This window comes from Scardinius erythrophthalmus, assembly GCF_964197995.2.
Source record: "Scardinius erythrophthalmus genome assembly, chromosome: 8".
Lineage (NCBI taxonomy): Eukaryota > Metazoa > Chordata > Actinopteri > Cypriniformes > Leuciscidae > Scardinius > Scardinius erythrophthalmus.
Window position 1 is genome coordinate 43,448,048 of NC_138228.1, and position 8,035 is coordinate 43,456,082.

Below are 8,035 nucleotides of genomic sequence, written 5' to 3' on the forward strand. Positions count from 1 at the left end.
GGAATACCTGAACCTTAAACACACACACACACACACACACACACACACACACACACTTGCATATACGCGTAAGGATTTTTATACTGTACAAACTGTGTATAGTCTATCGCCACACTAACCCTACCCCTAAACCTTCCCTTCCCATTTTTTATTTATATTTTTATTTTTATTTAATTAAATAAAGGACACAGGAAGTGTCCTCGTAAACCACATTTACTTTGTAATACCCATGTCATTATACACATTTGCGTAATCATAAACCATAAATATACAGAACACACACACACAAAATCTGTAGTAACATTGAAAGTATGCAAATTACGTTAAGGTGAGCAAATGATGACAGAACCTCAATTTGTGGGTAAGCTACGCCTTTAAGTCTTGTTCATTAGGTCTCTGTGTGCAAAAATAGTTTGAAGCTATATTTACTAAAGGACACGATTCTTGAACCGCCTGTTTCTGAATGTCGTGGCTAATTATAAGTGTTGACAATATATAGAAGGCATTCTTCTATGTGACAACGATAACGTGATGTGACAGGACACAGTTAGAAGAGGCTGATTCACTTTGCACATGTACATTAATGGTATTGTTGTTTACTTTTGGATGTCTCTCTCTCTCTCTCTCTCTCTCTCTCTCTCTCTCTCTCTCTTTCTCTCTCTCTCTCAAACCTCCAGGGTTCAGCGTGTGTTTTTAAAATACACACTCCTTTCTGGATTAAATTTTAATATATTGCGTCCTCCTGACGGAATTTGAATTTGATTGGCACACGGTTCACCACTGTCCTGCGTTGATTAATTCAGTCTTAATCAAAAACTTAGATTTAATTTAGTATTTGATCCCCCTGTTATATCCCCTGTGCATACTGAGAGAATGAAGATGCCATTCTAAATGCTGGAACAGATCTTTGTCAGGATGTATTTTTTAATGAATGATTTTACAATTGTAAAGTAATTGTACAAATCTAACCACAACAACAACGGTTTTCACTTATAAACAGCTTGCTGAGCTTGGTCAGCTGGACATCAGTGTTGATCATGTTGTTGACCAACTGTTACATTTAACCAAATGTTGTTTATTTAATTGTGCATGCTCATTTCTTCTGTTTTTACATTTGGATTACCTTTGCTGACACTCACTTAAAGTGAATTAAAAAATCCTCATTTTTCATTTCATTAAACATTTACATGTTTGCCTAAATTCAGCATTTAAATTGATTGAATTTTTATTATAAAATAGAATTTTATCGGAATTTGATGGAGTTTTTCGGTTCCTTGCCACTGTTGCCTTTGGCTTGCTCAGTTGGGGATATTTAATTTAATTTAATCAATCAATAATACTATTGATCAGCCTTACCAGACGTGGACGTTTTTTCCACTAGAACCAAACCCTGTTGTGTTATTTTGATTTAATACTGTGAAGCTGCTTTGATACAATCTGTATTGTGAAAAGCGCAATGCAAATATACTTGACTTGACTTGACTTGACTTGACTTGACTTGACTTGACTTGACTTTATAGTTTTGTATCCAGAACCTGAAAATAATTGTCAGCTTTTGCAGTATCGGCAATAACTTTAATATGCATGCCTAATAAAAAAACTAAAGTAAACTAAATCTAACTAAACTGTCAGAAGTCAAAATGTATTCTGCTGCTTTATTGATTCAACTTCATTTGACGAATTTTGCTACATTGACACATTTATTAAACTGAAATGAATCAACGTTGAACTGACTCAAAGTGAATAATGACACTGTCTACTGTAGAGCTGCTTAACTGAACTGATCTTATATCATAATAGATAGAATTGAATTGTTGAACTGAACTGAATCGACACTGAACTGACTTCAGCTGAATGTCACTATTATCTTTTTGAGAGCTTCTTTACAGCAGAATTGAATTCTGTTTGCATCACTGATCATTATTTTCCTGTTCATCTTTAGATCACATGAAAGGGCCAGGTTCATCATTACCTCTTGGAGGGAAAGGATACACTTTAACAGATGCTTCCCTGGAAGATTAGAGGGGTCAAAAATCTAATTTTTCTTATCTAAAATTGTGAATGCCATGAAGCCAGGGCTTTCTCCCCGGAGCTCCGGTTAGCCTGTGGTCTGCAGATTTGAAGGTGAGTGATGGTGCTCATGATTTAGCACAGCAGTTTGATGACATCTCTGTCCCGCCGGCGCTCCGTTGAGGGTCATTTGTCAGACATGAGTGATGCTTATGAAGGGAACGAGTGTGGATTAGACATCCCTCTCTCAACTCAATGCCGCACTCTTCCCTGGATCTTTTCTCTTCAGTGTTGGTGTGGACAAGCACTCCCTACATTTTCTTTAGAAAATCTGGTCGCATTTCATTTTACAGTACGTGCACTTATGTGTACTTACCTAAGAAAGTACTGAGTGATATAAGGTAACTACATGGGTTAAGGTTAGGTTTAGGGGTAGGTTCAGTTCAGGGTTAGTACCTAGTTTTAACCAAGTTATTGTAATTACTATAATAAGTATATAGTATGCACATGGGGAAAAGGACTGTAAAATAAAGTGCTAACGAAAATCTTTCTTTACTTTATTTCCTCTTTGCCATCTTCATTCATGGCTTTGCATTGATCTTTGAGAACTGTCAACCTGTGAGTTCAAAGCAGAAGTCATAAAATAAATAAAACATTTATGTTGTTTTCTCTCTAGCCCTGTGCAGACTGTGTCATGGTCACTCATTTATGCCTCGTTTCTACTGATTGTTACAGGATAGTACAGTACAATACGATTCGGGATGCTAAACCCTGATCCGGCTTGTGTTTACACCGCCAACAGTACTCGATAGGCGTGGTGTATGCCGGAAAGTAGCGATCAGTGTCATTCCCGCGCGAAGAAGAAAGCAACACAGTAAACAACATTGGAGGACATACAGCATACAGCACAAGAAGAAACGGTATTGTGTTTTCTACTGTATTAAAGGGGTGGTTCGGGATTTTTGACATCGGACCTCATTTTTAAGTCAGCCTGGTTGTTATTCATCAGTGGAGACATTTTTTAAAAAAAATTATCCAGTCCTTATATTTGGATAGTTAGCCGATGCTAGGCTAGCGCGAGTCAAGGGTAGATGTTAGCCAGCCATTAAAAACCGTTTTACCCACTCCACAGTGCACCAAACGCAAATCAATTATAACACTAGACTATCGATGCAAATGTACGTTGAGAGAATAATGTTAGAAATCAAACTTACCTTTCATCTCAATGATCCCAAAGGAACTAGTTTCTCAGCAGCTGCGGAATTTTACTTTGCTCCAGTTAGTAATGCGGCAAAAAGTAAACACAGAAAAGAAGCACACTAGTGTGTGCAGTACATGTGTGTACCGGCTCACTCGGTTGCCTAGGTAATCAATATCACTCCGCTGCTGCTGTAGACAAGGCTTATGATTACAGGGAACAAATTATAACTAATGCAATGTGATGAAAGGTAAGTTTGATTTCTAACATTATTCTCTCAACGGACATTTGCATCGATAGTCTAGTGTTATAATTGATTTGCGTTTGGTGCACTGTGGAGTGGGTAAAACGGTTTTTAATGGCTGGCTAACATTTACCCTTGACTCGCGCTAGCCTAGCATCGGCTAACTATCCAAATATAAGGACTGGATAATTTTTTTTAAAAAATGTCTCCACTGATGAATAACAACCAGGCTGACTTAAAAATGAGGTCCGATGTCAAAAATCCCGAACCACCCCTTTAAAAAATAGCAGCATTCCCCTTGTAGCACGCGCAAGTGACGATTCTCTGTCAACCAATCAACGTTCTGAGTGTGTCTAGCTCCACCCTTTAGTACCGGACTACTGTGCTAGGTTTCCCAACGGAAAGGTCCCAAAAAAGTGGTAGGCTACAGTATATGGTTCAGAATTAGGGTACCATTCACAACTTCTGACAATGGAAACGGCAAAAATTGCGTACCGTAATGAACTGTACCGTACCGTAGTGTACCGCTCGGTGGAAACGAGGCATTAGATTGGAGTGCAAATCAGTGTCCCAATACTTACTTAAAGTCACCATGAATTCAAAATTAACAAATTGAATAATTGATTATTGCAATATTAATTATAAAAAAAAGGATTTTGCCAAGTATGCTTGCACATACAAGGAATTTGTCTTGGTGACAGAAGCTTCCAGTGCACAGACAGAATGACAGAATACTGTATATAAAAAATAGATAATAGACAATTTATGTATGTACAGGTATGTTATATACAATGCAAGGGAATGTGAATAAGAAGTATGTTATGCTAAATAAATATGAGTATAAATAGTGTTGTGTATTGCATATGTTTATTGCCCAGTTGGGGCATTTAACTGTTCATGAGGTAGATGGCGTATGGAAATATACTTTTCTTGTGCCTGGCTGTCCTGGTGCTCAGTGCTCTGTAGCGCCGACCAGACGCCAACTGTACAAAGAGGAAGTGGTCTGGATGTGAGCGGTCCAGAATGATTTTGCCTGCTCTTTTCCTCACTCTTTGATGAGTACAGTTCTTGGAGAGTGGTAAGGGGTTTACGATGATTCTCCCAGCACTCCGGACGATCCCGCTGCAGTCTTCTGATGTCTGATTTGTTAGCTGAGCTGAACCAGGCAGTTACAGAAGTGCAGAGGACAGACTCGATGACTGTAGAGAACTGTGTCAGCGGCTCCTGTGGTGTTCCTCAACTGGTGAAGGAAAAAAAACTTTGCTAGGCCTTTTTCCACCGTGGAGCCTATTTGAGTGTCCCATCTCAGGTCCTGAGAGATGGAATCTAATTGACTCCACTGTTGCCATTGTTGAGTGGGGGGAGTGCTGGGGGGTTTCTCCTAAAGTACACTATCATCTCCACTGTTTTGAGCTCTTTAACCTCCTGTCTGTAAGCAGACTCGTCACCGTCATGGATGAGGCCATAGACCACTGGTTCTTTGGTGAGTTGTGGATCACTGTTGAGTTCAACTGCCTTTAATTTAAGAAGATAATTGTTTGTTTTACTCCCGTTTCCCCTATTAAAGCCAGTGATGTTGCAGGATGTTTGGCTGAGGGGGTTAGCCTGATGTTGTCATACTCAGATTCTAGTCAGAATATGAGTCTGATACTGCTCCATTGGGCTTTGATTAAGGGGCGTGTATTAACCGAACCAGGAAAGAAAATGCCTCTACAACCAATCAGAGCAACGGAGTAAGTGATGTATGTTCTTCATTCTTCGATCTTTCCGATCGACAAATGCCTTGATCGCGGTTCTCTCTTCCTCTTTTAAAATTGATGTGCTGTCGATATCTTATATAACAGACACGATGGCGGAATCTACACATCTCAATTCTCCAGCGGCAGTCATCTTTGTTGTAAACGAATTCAACCCAAGCGCTCTTTGGTGACGTGGATGATTACGTTACTGTTGATCATCTGTCCATCATCGTATAAAGCCCGCCCTGACAATTTGATTGGTCCGAACAGCTCTGGTTCGAACATAGTTTCTCCACAACAGATCAAGTCCAGACCGAACTTCCCGACCTCAAATGTTGTGGGCGGGGCTAAATTCGGCTGGCATCCAGGCTATGAGGGGGCATGTTCTGGTGGGAAAATGACATCAATGCATACTCTTTAATTAGGGTGGTCAGGCGTCCCGTTTTTCCTGGGACAGTCCCGTATTTCAGCTCTATTTTTAGTGTCCCGTCTTATTACACTGTAAAAAATTTCTAACCCTCCCAAATCAAAAATTTCAAGTGACCGATAACATCGAAATTTTTCAATTGGCCCAAGTGAAATTCTGTACATTTCAATTGGCCCAAGTGAATTTAATTTTATAATTTACAGAATTTCACTTGGGCCAATTGAAAAATTTAGATGTTATCGGTCACTTGAAATTTTTTATTTGGGAGGGTTAGAATTTTTTTACAGTGTATGAAAAAAAATCATGTTTTGTCCCGTAGTCTTTGTCTTTGCTATGTGATCATATAAAAGCGAGTAGCAGTCACGTGAGAATAGCCTAATCAAAGCTAGCCAATCTCATCGTTGTATATTTTGGAGAGCAAAATTACCATCCAATCATAATTCGTTATCGATTAACTTGCAGTTAGTGAAGGCGTAATATTAGAGAGTGTGAAGGAGATCAAGTCATATGTGAAGATGTCAAAGAAACGTGTGTGTACATTAAACGAGGATCTTCAAAAAGAGTTTATCAAGTTATTATGCTCAGTAAGTTGTGAAAAAATAACTCCATGTGGTATCGTGGTGAATGACACACCAGAAGCGCTCTCTCAGACAGCGCGCTATCCCGAATTCAGTTCTCTTTGTGCCTGAATTGTCAAATACAGACACAGTTGTCAAAATGCCCATCACGTGGAGTATCTCATGTAAATACAGTCGGTTATTATGGTGAACATAAATATTTCAGTGAAAACCGGTTATTTGTCAGTATATTAGATCCTAGCATTCAGTATTAAAGTGACAGCTTGTCCATCCCCATTAGAAATCTGGTCACCCATACCTCTAATACACTGTTCTTTCTTACAGAAAAGTCACTTGCTGTCACAGTTATACACTTGCATTGTGTGGTGCTTTTTCATTGAATGCTGTGACAGAGTCAAGGTACATTTACCCTAGTTGTTAAATTAGAGAGAGTATCATATTAATCATTTTGGACATATAAATAATACATCCAAGCGGATTATAAAAAAGAGAATTGAAACATCACTCTCAGAGGAATAGTGTTGTAAAGCATAAGATAAAACATGGCTGTGGTGGTGTGTTCATTTCCAGAGGCTTCCTTGAGTCCTGACAGCCCTGTTGTTTACATATGATCTACAGCTGCCAGTCGAAGGGCGTTTACATTTTTTTTTAGCGTGACATCACTCATGCCACCAGGGAGCCCACTGATTGGCAGGAGACTTCATTTCTATACGCCTCTCCTGTGAATAATTAATCACAGTCTAAGTAAGTGGAGCGATTAAATATTAACCACAAAACACACTATTTTGGTCTGATTTGAAATGCACTTCTGGATAGGAGAATCAATGATTATGGACAAAACCACACAGAATAAGTGTGTCTTTGAAGAAACTGTCTTCTTTCTCTTTTTCTGTAATAGGGTCTTTGTATGGAAATGGTACCAAATCTATTCATTCACCGTGAACTAACATGAACAAACAATGAACAGCTGTATTTTTATGAACTAACATTAACAAAGATTAATAAATACTATAAAAATGTTTTGTTCATGTTAGTTAATACACTGACTAATGTTAACCAATGAAACCTGTGTTAATACTAATGAAAGTGTTACCCACAAAATAAAGCTATAGTACATTTTCCTGCATTTCAAATTCAATTTCAACACATCTGTGCTTATGTTAGTTCAATACTGTTCAGCTGACCCTCAATCCCAGGCTTTTTGTTAGCCGTTGGTTCCGCTCTCTCTTCCCACTGTCTCATTTCTCATGCAGATAGTCGTCTGTGTTGGTTTTCTCCTGCATCTATTTGGCAATAGAAATAGAGATGGAAAAGCACGTCGGATCGTGGGGACAACCACAGCTGCGCACTTCCCTTCTTATCCCTTTTCCGGCTTCTGTGTGTGTGGGCCTCAGAAAGCAATCTCACGTTAATGAAATCACGCGCGCACACATCCACCTGGCCAATCTTGGTGTAATGAAGACTGCTCGCACACACACCTGGGCCAAGGAGGATCGAGATGGGCCCGGACACCACAATGTTGGCAGGCCGTAGAGGAGCTGATGCAAGGCACAACTTTCCCCGCAGGTGTCTGTTTAATTTAAACGAAGACAGAGACGCCTGCTCAGGCCAATCAGCTGATTGGCTGACGAGAGGGATTCTAGCAGACGGCAATATTTAATAAAGGTACAACCATAAAATTGAATCATGGACCATCAGCTGTGCGGAAAGTAATTATCTTTTTCCTCAATAATTAGATTTTTTTTAAAGGACTTTTAATATTTATATAGATTTTTTTTACATTTATACTTCTCTGAGAGTGATTTTTAAATGTATATTTACATTTTCTTTCTATATATT